Below are 14175 nucleotides of genomic sequence, written 5' to 3'. Positions count from 1 at the left end.
TAAATAGAATGCTCTCTACACTGTGGACACTGGGAAGTCTGTTATTCAGCTTTGTGGAGATAAGGTAGAAAAGTCATTCAAAATTCCTTCTTTACAGAAAAGTCTGTCAGAGCTTCTGGGCCTGATGGCCAAAGACAGATGCCCCTAGGACACAGAGTAATCTTGAGTGAGTGTCCAGGTAGTCTACAAGACTCTGCCGTGCTTTGTTTGGAAGCTGCTTGCTCTGTACTTCCTGTTTCTCAGGTAGACGTCATTCTTCTCAGGTCTCTGATGGGGTTGAAGACTAGGTAGTAATAGTTTTATTTATTATTAGATTCAGAAAAATTAAAAGACATAAAAAATAAGATGTTTAGGATCAAAGAAAATGTTTTAAAATCTAAGAAGATGTGTGAAAGTTTGAATACAGATAGAAAATGATGTAGGTAGAGACTTTTGGACTCACCAGGATAGGATAGGTAGTGGAATACTTTCTCCAAGGTTACCAAATACAAATACACTAGACATTATTAATATAATTCTTATCTGATAGCTCTCATAATTGTATTTATTGTATGTAATTTACTAGTGTTAGTGAGAAAGCCATTAATTAGACTAAGAGTAGAGATGTTAGGGACATTGTTTAAAGATGTGTCTCTGTATATTGGATTGCTGATTGGTAAACTAGTAGAGAGCTAAGTGTTAGCCTACTAGATGGATATTATATTGTTATTTCTATGGCTCATAGCTCTTCTCATAGTTTGTAAATATGTGTTCTTCCTCACCTGCTTATTGTATGTAATACAACAGTCAATATCTGGGCAGGAAGTGGAGGGCAGAACTTCTAAGAGAGGGGGGGTGTCTCTGGGAGAAGAAGGTAAGCATGAGAGATCCACCGGATCACTAAGGTGAACAGATGCATGAGAAGAGGAGTAGAGAGGAAAGGCTGGCCATGTGGAGGGACACAGTGACATGCTTAGTTGAGTTAAGCTAGAAAAATTGCTGAAAATCTGCCTAGATAAACCATCTAAGCTTTAAAAAGCCTCTGCGTACTGCTGGTGGGTCCATAAGTCCCACTCTAGCACCTCCCTTTTAAAAGATTTGATGAGTCTGGAGAAGAAGTTGATGGAGACATCCCAATTAGGACCACGTTTTCCAAGAGCTCTCACTCTTCACCTTGTCCAGAAGAAGATTTCTGTATTTATTCCCAACTACTGTAGAAGGAAGCTTAACGTGGCCCCTATGTACATGTCCCCTTTCGATTCTCACCACTGCTGAAAATTCCCAATTAATCTCGCTTGTATTCTTTCCTTTTGAATGGGGTGTTCAAGACAGTGCTTCTCTGGAACTCACTCTGTAGATCAATCTGGCCTTGAGCTCAAAGATCTTCCTGCCTCTGCCTTCCTCCCGGTGCTGCTATTGAATGCATGTATCATGACCATTCTGCATGCTTATATTTTCTTAATAGTCAAGGTTTCCTCTTTAACGTCTCTGTCTTTTAAAAACCTACTGTGTAAGCATTTCCCCAAACTGTTCAGCTAGGATTCCATTCTTAAATACCTTTCAATGTTTCCTTTTTCTCAAACACTTAGCTGTTTAAGAAAATGTCATGACCTTCATAGCAATGGATGTAGCTTGAAAAAAATTAGCCCAAGTTTGTTAACCTAGACGCAACACAAATAATATTGTGCTTATTCACAAAGATGTGATGTTAGATAGGAAATATTTACCAAGCAGGCTACGGTCATATAACCAAAATTGTTAGGAATAAAGTAAGGGAAAGAGGGCAGAACTATATTATCCTAGGAAGGGGAAATAGAGTAGACAGGTATATAAACAGGGGGGTGTTGAAAGGGAGAATCAAACAGGTCAGGGGGGGGGAAGTGGAAGATGAGGGAGGAAATAAGGAGAGAGACAGCAATACTAAAAGCCATGTAAGCAGTCATTTGGAAACTGAATAGAGTAGAAGCTTCCTAAACTATACATATATCAAGGTAATCTGAATGGCATCTCAAAAAACCTTGAAGGGGATGGAGTCCCAGCTGACTAGACATTCCAGTCTCTCATCGGCAAAGGAAGACCCCAGTTCCAGAAATGGATTACATCTAATTGACTTTTTGCCCAGAGGCATCTCAGGGTAATGACCAAAGAACCCCGGCTACTACCAGTGTTATCAGTTGTTCACCATAAAATGATTACCAGGGCCTATTTGTTGAATACAATATCTTCATGACTCATTGAACATGGAGAAATTGAGATGGTGCCTACTATAGCTGTTACCCCTATAGACATTATGGTATTCATGGTACTGAAGGTTGCTGTGAAGGGTACCAAAAGACAAAGGTAGACACCAACCCAGCAACAAACTCTTTGATCTAAAATGGTGTCCTATCTGCAAGCTACTCTGGTACAATAGTGGTACAAATCTTTTGGAAATAACAAACCAATGTCTGGTTGGATTTAAAGCCCAATCCATGGGATGGAATCCATTCCTGAAACTGCTCAGGTGGCCAAGAACCAAACACTTAGTAGGTCCGGGTCCTAGAGGTAAATGACATATTACTATTCTGCTAAAGAAGCATATCAACAAAATGATTCTTTTTTTAAACAAAATGATTCTTAATGATATTCTGTTATGATAATTAATCAATGTCTTGCTCAGTTATCACCAGAGAAGCTTCTTCCCACAGGAGATGGGAGTACTACAAAGACCCACAGCTGGACAAGGTACAGAGAGTGAGGGACCTTGGAGCACTCAGTCGTAAATGAGACGTATCCATCAATTCCTTTTCCTCGTGGCGTATGAAACACCAGTGAAAAGAAGCACAAAGTCTGTAAAAGACAGAGTGGAAGGACAGTACCAAGGGAACAAGGCCCTCGGAATACAGTATGGCCTTGCATAAATAAACTCAAAGACTGGCAGCATCCACAAGGTCTGCACAGATCTGAGCCTAAATGTGATCCATTTGCTGGGGTTAGAAGTGGACTCAAGCCTGTATCCCTAACATAAAAGCTTAGTCTAATCAATAACCATTTGTGAATAAAAAATTAGGGTTTTCCCAATAGAGTCTCATTAGGGAAACAAACAACTCTTAAGGCCTGGCTCAGCGGAAGATAGACAGCACAAAATGAAGTATCTCAGTGATATTTTAGGAGGTTTTATATCTCATAATGCTTTATTTTGGTATGCTGTTTGTTTGTTTTGTTGTCTTACCCTCGGGTCTTTTGTTTGTATATTATGGTTTTCTGATAATGTGTCAATGTAATTTTTGTGTTTGTGTCTGCATCTATATACATTTATTGGGATTTTTATTTGGCTCTTTGTTTTTCTGTTTGTTTGGCTGTTTGTTTTGTTCTGTTTGGGTTTTTTTTTTGCTTTTATTTTATTTTATTTTATTATTATTTTTATTTTTTAAGATATTGATATGTTTTCTAATGAGAGAAAGCCAGAAATAGTGTAGAATTGGGTGTTGTTGAAGAATTGGGAGGAAGGAGAACAGTAATCATAGCATGTTATATAAAGACAATCTACTTTCATTTAAAAAGTACATGAAGAAAAATTTCTATATTTGTCTAAAGTTTCTTTTTTTACTCAACCAATTTTCATATAACCCATTTTTGGTTGATTGTTCATGGTATTATATGGGCACAGAATTATCTTTACTGTAGTTATTTTTAAATCATAAAAGCAAATAGTATTTGTTTGTCAAACAGCAAAACACAATTGTTGATTGTAAAGAAATAAAAGTATGTTCCTAAAACACTAAAAATAAAAGAAAAAAACCTCACATATGCATTTTCAATGCAAGATACTTAAGTATTGAGCCCAAAGCCTATGATTTCAGAATAGCATGTGAAGCTGGAAGGAACAAAGGGGCCAATGCTTAGCCTTGCACTGGAAGGTTGTTGCCTCTATTTTAACTCAAGTGCACAGTGTTGTTTATATTTTGAAATACTTATGCTTATATTTTGAGTAAAATAATGTTGAAACTACATGCAGAAACTACACAACAAGACAACTCAATAATTTCTGTAGAGATTCAAATTGTATCAATTTCCTCTCATTTCAATAAAGACTATTACTCTGGTTGCTGATACTGAATACTGTCAAGAGCATCACAAACCATAACCCCTTCCATGGCATCAATTCAAGAGGTTTCAGTCATATTCATCAAAATCTTGCTAACAGATTCACAATAATGTGTGCTGTTCTAATCTTCATGAACTTGACAATCTGCTTTAGATATTTCTGATCACCTGCCTTTGTGAAGAAATATATTTAGAGAGAAACAATTTTACTAACTCTTTCTATGTTCTTTGAAAATTTCCACATGAGATCAATGCATCTTGCTCATATACATCTACCATTGCTCTTGCAACTTCCCAGGAATACCCTCAGCACATCCATATAGCCCTCTTCTTTTTTAAAATTTTTTATTTATTTACTTTTTTTTCAAACCAGTTTCTCTGTGTAACCTTGGCTTTCCTGGAATCACTTTGGAGACCAGCTTGGCCTTGAACTCACAGAGATTTGTCTGCCTCTGCCTTCCCAATATTGGGATGAAAGGCATGCACCACCATACCCAGCTTATTTATTTGCTTTTCAAAAACTATGTCCCATTAGTGTGGTTTATACGCACATGAATTTGTCTTTAACTAATGTGACATGGGAAATAGACAGGTGGCCGCAGTCTCAAGAAAAGCTATTTTCCCATCCCCAGCATCCATTAACTCTCAACAGCATCTCAGCTAGGGTCTCAGTAAAACTTCCCCTCTCCAAGCTGAAACTTTTAACTGGTTTGAGCTTGTCCAGGTGTTGTGAGGATAATAAGAGTTGTTGTGTGTTTATGTCTACAACAGCTGTGCCGTGTCCACATCACAGACACACATTGCACTGTCATCCTTCAGCTCCTAAACTTCTTTTATACCCCTTCTTCCAAAATAGCTTGAGCTTGAAGGGTAAGGGGTTAATACTGATGCCTTATGTATAGCTAAGCACTTACACTCACTTATTCCTGATCCTTTGAACACTTAGAAATCTCTGCATGAACAATTACCCACTTCTGTAAGAAACTTCCTCTGTCTAGATTAAGAACAACATTAGTCTATGGCTATACATAAAACATTTAGATATTAGTTTGAAAATCAGACCATTTAGAAAAACAATAGTCCTGACCATTGTCTAGATCTGGGTAGGGGTTTGAAGTTTACCGCCTGTATTGTCCTTGGCTGGTGCCTTAGTTTGAGCGGGACCCCTGGGCCCAAATCTGCCTATCATAATGTTCTTCTTGTAGGTTTCTAGGACCCTCTGGATCCTTCTACTTTGCTATTCTCCCATGCTTCTCTCATCTAGAGTCCCAATAGAGTGTCCTCCCCTCTGTCCCAGTTTCCTGGTAAGTGAAGGCTTTCGTGGGACATGCCCTTTGGGTTAATATGCAGATATAAGTGAGTATATACCATTTGACTCTTTCTACTTCTGTGTTAACTTACTCATTATGATCATTTCTAGCTCAATCCATTTGTCCACAAATTTCTGGAATTTCTTGTTTTTAATAGCTGAGTGGTATTCCATAGTGTAAATGTACCACAGCGTCTTTATCCGTTCTTCTACTGAGGGACATTTACGCTGTTTCCATGATCTGGCTATTATAAATAAGGCTGCTATGAACATGGTTGAGTGGAGAGTGAGGTCTGACTTTCACACAAACTCTAGTGCCTCATATTTGACCATGTCCCCTGGAGGAGAGGCCTGGTGGCACTCAGAGGAAGGATAGCAGGCTACCAAGAAGAGACTTGATACCCTATAAGCATATATAGGGGGAGGAGGTCTCCCTCAGTCAGAGTCATATGGGAGGGGAGTAAGGGGAAAAGGGGATGGAGGGAAGAATGGGAGGATACAAGGGATGGGATAACTGATAACCATTGAGATGTAACAAGAATAAATTAATAAAAAAAAAGAAGAAAGGAAAAAAAAAAAAGAAATTAAAAGCACCATGAAATCTTGACTAAACCTTAACTAACTAAAAAAAAAAAAAAAACAATAATAAATTTCCTTGGGTGCCTATGACATTTATATTCATGGTTTTGGACTACACTTACAGTACAAGACATGAATTTCATCCAGCCTGATTCAGAGAGCAGTTGGTTGTCCCCATTAACAGTCTTGACATATCTTGCCTGTGTGAATACATGGCGTCGCACTGGGAAAGCCCACTAATGTATTTTCTCCTGAGAAACCTACCTATCAACTTCCAGAACTATTAAAGTTAACCAGAAAGAAAGCTTCCTGACCAATTTACCATTCATTTCTTTATTCCAGAACCAAAATGTGGACATCATCAACAGAACGGTCTTATCTACTTATTGTGGGCAACTAAGAGCAAAAGTACACATACTCCTGTTAATCTCTTCTCCCTGTCCATGACAAAGGTATTTCTATTGTAAAGTTATGCTTCCTCACTTTCCTCTAACAGGTTCTACCTCTTATGCATTTATATATTAACTCTCTTTTTTACACCATGATATCTTTGTGAATATTATCAGAACCAAGAAGATACCTCCTATTGCCTTATGCACGCAATAATGGATTTCTCCATCTCATTTATAAACATCATCAAAATGATCTCAATGTCTACATTTTAGCATCACTGTTACCTTACAACAAGATCAAGGACAAATTCTGCCTTTCTTTTTTGTAATCCTAGCATCAAAGTAAATCTGCAAAACAATAACTAAATGTTATGGTGACTGGTTTTGTGAAGAGAAACTCTGTACAGCATATTTACAGGTCCTCGCTGAATCTCTACAGCGTTCCGGTTAATATGTTGGGTACTAGAGTATATATATCACAGGCAAATGTATTATGAAAATGCTAAGGCAAAATCACTTGGGAAACAACTGCAATATGCAACAATATTTCTAACCTGGGTTTGGAAATCACAGATGGCTTCAGTAAACTTGGTACTATTCAAACTAACTTTTATAGTTAATGGAGGTAGTGACTCTTGTTCTGAAATCTTCGGGGCACATGTATTCATTCAGCTTCAGATGTTCCTATAGTTTACAAAGAGGTAACAGAGTGTACACATAGCATATCTTACCACAATACTAATGGGAATTGGTTCTGCAGCCCATTATATGTAATTTTTTTTCTATTTCGGTAAAGAACTATTTATTATTATAATTGAAAAACAAAAAATACTTGCACTTCGGGTCAGATCTTGCCTCTGAGTGAGTACAGGTCATGATAGGTCCGCTTTTTATTTGTGCTACACCCATTCCAAGAAATAATTTATTTCCAGAGTTTCTGGGATTTTATAAAAGGAGTAAACATTTTCTGTATTTTTTTTACAAGCACTATGACTTCATACATTTGTGATTATATCATTATTACCACACTGTAATGGGTTGTACTCTTTTAGAAGGCAGACAAAGGTTAAGTTCACAGACTCAGTGCCACGAAGTAGACTGGTTTAATCATATTTCACCAAGACAGTCTGGTATAGAAGACCATGTGATAAATGAGTATAATGAGATACCTTCCTGTGAGTTACTGAAATGAAGGAAGTTGAGGATGAGAGCACAGAAAGGAGAAATGAATGATTGGGAAAGGGAGGGTGTAACACTCCAAACCCTTGTCAGAGGGAACATCATGGACCTTCTTCTAACACAGGAACTGGGATTCCGTTTCCAATGATCTCACTCACTATGGATTTGTAAAGGGCTAGCAGAAGATAAGGTTCAAGCAAAGCCAGTAAGCTTCGTTTTAACTTTATTGTAGTTCAGCTGTCTGAGAGTTTTGAATAAGTATGTAGCTTAGTGAGAAGGGTTTGGGGGTCTTACAGAGCTGAGGGCACCATCAAATACATAATAATTGAGCAGCATGCAGGAGTGGTACCTGAGAAAACATGGTTCAGAAGAGTGAGAAGGAGAATAAGGAAAGGAATAAATTTCGAGGAAGAAAGATTTATGAAAAATGCCTAGGGGAAAACCCCAAACAGCTGATTTCTCTCACATGTGTGGCTGTACAAGTTCACCACCATTACACTGTTAAGAGGGCACAAGTTCAAATTGTCCTTATTGCTGGTTGCACTTCCTCGTATTCCCTACATTACCTGCTTTCCTATTCCCCTCCCCCATTTAACCCTCCTATTTCAGTTTCCTCCTTACCTCTCCACTACACTATATTCTCCTTCCCTTCTCTTAAGAGGTCCACTCAAATCCATGGCCCATTAATAGATACTTTACCTCTCTTATTATCCAGATCATAGTACATATATGAAAGATTAAAAGCTAACTTTCACATAAAAGAGACAACATAAAATATTTCTACTTTAGTTCTGGTGTACTTCATCCATTTAATTTCAAATTTAATAATTTTGTGTCTCCTGAAATATAAATAGTGTTGCATTATATAATTTTACTATGTTTTCATTACCCACTCATATCTTAGTAGACATCTAGATTGTTTCCATTCTGGCTATTATAAATAGACCAGTAATGAACATGGATAAACAAGGGTCTCTGTAGCAGGGCATAGGGTTTCTAGAAACATACTCAGGAGTGGTTTAGCTGGTTCTTGAGGTTTATCTAAGCCCAGATTGCTGAGGAATCACCTGATTTCCATAACAGCAGTACCAATGGGCACTGCTACAAGCAATGCATGAGTGTTCTTTCCCTGTATCCTCAGCAGCATGAGCCATCTTTTGTTTTACTGCTCTTGACAATTCTGATCTGTATAGGATGCTAAAGTTGTTATAATTTGCATTTCACTGTTGGCTATGTATTTTGAGCATTGTTAAAGACTGTGTCAGCTGTTTGTGTTTTATTTTTGAGACCTCTCGGCTTAGTTCTGTATGCCATATTTTAATTGTGCCAACTCAATTTATTTGTTTAGTTCAATTATATATTGTGATGCTCAGTTTATTTAGTTCTTTATATATTGTAGAATCAAACCCTCTATCAGATGTCTAATGGCTAAAGAACTTTTCCTATTCTGTAGAAAGATGCTTTGTTCAAATAATCATTTCCTTTTATATACAGAAGCTTTTCATCTTCCTGAGGTCTCATTAGTTAATTGCTGTTCTTAGTATTTGTGCTCCCAGTGTCCTGTTCAGAAAGTCCTTTGCTGTGCCAATGTGTTGACGACTATATCCCACTTTCTTTCTTATTTTTCTTAGTTTATATGATTTTACGTTGATGTTTTGATATATTAGTAGTTGAGTTGGGGTGGGTGATTGTCGCGTCCTCCCACCGGCAGGAACGATGCAGACACCAGGATCCTTCTCAATCATGCTTTATTGGGAGCCTCCTTTGAAGCTGAAGCGAAAGACCCCGAATGCCTGCGAGCACGCTGCTTAAATACTGTCTGGATGTGGCGTGTCAATGTCTCATTGGTTACATTTGGATGCCTCATTAGCATGCCTCATTAGCATGCCCCATTAGCATGCCCGCATTAGCATGCCCGCAGATGAGAGGCTGTGTTGGAGTACTTCATTTGCATACCCCTGTCGGGAGGGGTGCATTGAGAGGGCTTATGTCTGCGCATGTGCGGGAGCTGTAGCAACTGTCACAGTTGCCACCAAGTGGTAACAGTCGCCGCCATTATCGGGTGTGGCTGCGCCTTACATCTCCCCCTTATTTATTTTATAAGAAATGAGCAAAGGGAAATCAGTCTGATCAAGGTTGGACCATCATCATGGCCATCCGATCGAGGACCAATGTGGGGGTAACACTCAATGCCGTCCCACGTGCAATGGGCAGAGTCCCTGTGCAGTGCAATGGCCATTGAGCATTGGAGGGGAATGCGTGCCTTCCGGCATGCAATGGCAACAAGGCTCAGCCGGGTGCAAAGGCCACGCAAGGGAGAAAGGGAACGCGTGCCTTCCGACATGCAATGGCAACAAGGCTCAGTCGGGTGCAAAGGTCACGCAAAGGAGGAAGGGAAGAGGGAGTCTCATTTTCTTAGGCTTGCAAGCCATACTTGAGGAGAGGCACCTTGCTCAACCGCTAGCAATGCTTGGACCATAAGCATCTTATCACGGGTGTGATTTCTTTTCATCCGACATAGTAACCAGAGACAGAACACACTGCCACAGACCATGACGGCTCCAAAATTTCCTACCCCCACCCATTCCTTAAAGTAGGAAAATGCAGAATGCAGCCAAGAGGTAAATTCCCCAAGGGTCAAAGGTTTCAATCGAGTGTCATTAAGATGAGCGATTTGGCTCAAGAGCTGTTGGGATAGCTCTTCAGCCTCCAGCATCCAGTTTCCTTTTGTTATAAGTTATGTTCTATAGCCTGGCTTGATTACATCTTCCTGTGGGACCAAAAAGGTTCGATAATGCGGAAATGTCCATAGACGCTCCGGCATCGTTATTCAGCATCCATTGGAACCAGGGCCACCCCTTATTGCCTCCTGTTGTGTTGTCTCAGGTTCGTCAGGAACACCAGGAGGATCAGGAGACTGGTCTTCGATGTATTGTGACGTAGAATCTTGTTCCTCCTCTTTGATGATTCTTGTAAGTCTTTCTGGAACCCACACTGGATCACTTTGTTCCTGTGGAAAGATACAGACAGCTCCCTTGGATCTAGCGATTACTGGATCTGGGCCTTTCCATTGTTTTGTTAATACATCCTTTCATTTTATGGACGGGAATTTGGTAAAGGAGGTATCTCCATGACGTTCCACTGCCGTCCGATCGGCAGAATCAAGCGTCAAAAAATTAATAGTAAATAGGGCTAGTGATAATTGATTCTTGGGGGTAAGCCCGGAATTTATTCCCCCTTTTTGTTTTTGTAACAATTTCTTTAGGGTCCGATTTGTTCGTTCTAAAATGTCTTGCCCTTGAGGGTTGTATGGTAACCCAGTGACATGCTTGACTTGTATGGTGTCACAGAATGATTGAAAACCTTTAGAGGTATAGGCAGAGCCATTGTCTGTTTTTAGTTCTTTGGGCTTGCCCCATGCCACCCAAGCCTCCAGGCAATGAGTGATAGTGTGAGTCGTCTTTTCTCCAGTAAAAAGGGATGCAAAGATTATCCCTGAGCAGGTATCAATGGACACATGCATATATTTAAGTTTCCCAAACTGTGGGGCATGTGTTACGTCCATTTGCAAGAGGTCTCCAGGACGTAAACCACGGGGATTAATCCCTGTGTGAGGAGGGTGATGAAAAGGCACACAGGCAGCACAGTTGGTGACTATATCCCTTGCCGTGGCACGGGAGATGTGAAATATCTTTCTTAAGGTTGCTGTAGGTACATGGTATAGGGAGTGAAATTCTTTGGCTGCCTTGACATTGTCTAGCACTACAAAGGCTATGGATCTGGTAGCAGCATCCACCAATCTATTGCCTTCGACCATAGGCCCAGGCAACATTAAGTGTGCTCTGATATGCTGTATAAAGAATGAGTGGCGTCGGGACCATATAATCTTTTGAAGGTCCCTTAGGAGGTGTGCTATTGGACTTCTGGGATAGCTGTTCCTGCCACTTCTAGCATGTGCACTGCATTAACTACATAGTGAGAGTCAGAAATCAAGTAAAATGGTCAGTGAACCATTGAAAAACAGCATAAACCGTTTGGCATTCCACCAACTACGGGATATTGTGAGTGAACTGAATCAGGACTGGTTTTTGTCCTGATACCATATAGGCCCCTAATCCTGTCTTAGACCCATCTGTAAAAATGCCAATAGCATTCGGAATAGGCGAATTAGCCGTCATCCGGGGAAAAATGACAAGATGAGTAGACACAAAATGTAGCAATGGGTCTTTAGGGAGATGGTTGTCAATCTTACCAGGGAAAATTGTTCTCAAAATTGCCCAATCATCAATGGTGGCTAACAACACTTGCAGTTGCTGAGTGTTGTAGGGAGTAATAATGACATCAGGGTATTCTCCAAAGTGGGTTAGCAAGACTTAATGCCTTGCTGAGCTAATATTGCCCACCTTTAGGGGGTTTCTGCTCACTAATGAACTGAGGATTACATGGAGGGGGTGCCGACAGGGTTATTCCATACGGCCCATATCTCTCCTGCTCATATTGAGCAGCTGCCTCCTCCAAATCTTATTCTTCTTCAGTACTTAGCTCTTCCTCTCCACTATGATTCTCGGCCTCTGATTCACTACTTAAATGCAAGTCAGTGAACTCATCGAGTACCGGGTACAGCTTATTGTTAAATTTCTTCTCCTCCTGCATTTCGTTTTCTTTTTTCTGAGCTGCTCTTTGACTATATTTATCCTTTTTCTTGCTATTCCTCTCCCTTTTCCTGTTAATTCCTTCTGTTTCCGACATACTATCTTGGTGATTAGCTAACATTTGCTGACTGTATTTTATGACATCCTCACATTTCTTATCTGCTAGGCAAGCACGTACCAGGTGCCATAACGGTTTCGTTCCTCCCCGCAGCTTTCGATCTTCTGCTGCTCTGTCTATGTCTCGGCCCAATTTATCCCAACTAGTGAGGTTTAAAGCGCCAGAGGGCTCAAACCAGGGGGCAACTTGCTGTAATCCCTGAATAGTCTATTCTGAGACTTTCAGTTTGCACTGTTTAAGAAACTCCTGCACTGGCTTGAGGAAAATTGTAGAGTGCTGATTTCCCATTTTGTGCTTTTTTCTACAAGCGGCTAACAAAAGGGTTGCCCGCCCAGTTGTTTACCTTGGTTCGTCGGGCCTCTTATTCCTAACAAAAGCACTCTTTACTCTTTACCGGGGCGGCACCTCAAAAAGAAACAGCACAGCAACATAGTTGCAAAATCAACCCAGCGTCCAGAAGGGGGTCTATGCCAAATGGAGGCACGCCCTTGAGGGGAGATTTACCGGTACCGCCGCCGCTCCGCACGTTGAGTTCTGAATCCTCCCGGGGTCTCTTGATCCCGAGGGTCCTCGCAGGTGTCAAGTGGTCCCTGTGCTGTTTTGCTGTTTTCTCCCGGGTTTCGGCACCACTTGTCGCGTCCTCCTGCTGGCAGGAACGACGCAGACACCAGGATCCTTCTCAATCACGCTTTATTGGGAGCATCCTTTGAAGCTGAAGCAAAAGACCCCAAATGCCTGCGAGCACGCCGCTTAAATACTGTCTGGATGTGGCGTGTCAATGTCTCATTGGTTACATTCAGATGCCTCATTAGCATGTCTCATTAGCATGTCCCATTAGCATGCCCACATTAGCATGCCCACAGATGAGAGGCTGTGTTGGAGTACTTCATTTGCATACCCCTGTCGGGAGGGGTGCATTGAGAAGGCTTATGTCTGCGCATGTGCGGGAGCTGTAGCAACTGTAACAGTTGCCACCAAGTGGTAAAGGTCGCCGCCATTATCGGGCATGGCTGCGCCTTACAGGTGATAAGTTGGATCTATGTGCAGCCACCCAATTTGATGGCCATCACTTGTTGAATATACTATCATTTTTACAATGTGTATATTTGATTTCTTTATTAAAAGTCTGGTGCCAGTGGTTTTGTGGACATTATATCTACATTTTCAAATCAATTCCAGTGACCAAGTTGTCTATTTTATAACATGTTGCTTTTATTGCTATAACTCTGAAGTAAAATTTGAGATTAGGGATAGTGATTCATTTCAGCAGTTTTGATAATATTCAGAATGTTTTTATCTATCATGAAATTGTATTATTTACATATGAAGTTGGAATTATTTCCAATTTCTGTAAAAAGAATGCTACAATTTTTACGGAGATTGCACAGGATCTATAGATTGCTTTTGGTAAGATGGCCATTGTCACAACATTAGCCATGCCAGTCAATGACCATTGGAGAACTTTCCATCTTCTGGTGTCTTCTTCAATTTCTTTTCTCAATATCTAAATAGTTTATTATATAAGTCTTTCACTTTCTTAGATAGAGTGACCCAAAGATATTTTAAGACTATTGCAAAAGGTTCTATTTATAAGATTTCTTTCTAGTTCACCTGTATATAGGAAGGCTACTACTTTCTGTGTGTTAATTTTGTACCCTGCTATTTTGTTGAAACAAATCTGTGCTGGTTTTAATGAGAATGGCACCCATAGCCTCATATATGACTGGTACCTAGTTGGTAGAACTGCTTTTGGAAAGCTTATGAGGTTTCATGGTATTAGAGAATGTTTGTGACTGATGTTGGGCTTTGTGGTTTCAAAAGTCTAAGACAGGCCAATTATCTCTTTCTCTGACTCCAACTTGTAGATAAGATACAAACTTC

The sequence above is a fragment of the Acomys minous genome (assembly GCF_964271855.1).
Source record: "Acomys minous genome assembly, chromosome: 10".
NCBI lineage: Eukaryota > Metazoa > Chordata > Mammalia > Rodentia > Muridae > Acomys > Acomys minous.
This window is presented reverse-complemented; position numbering follows the sequence as displayed.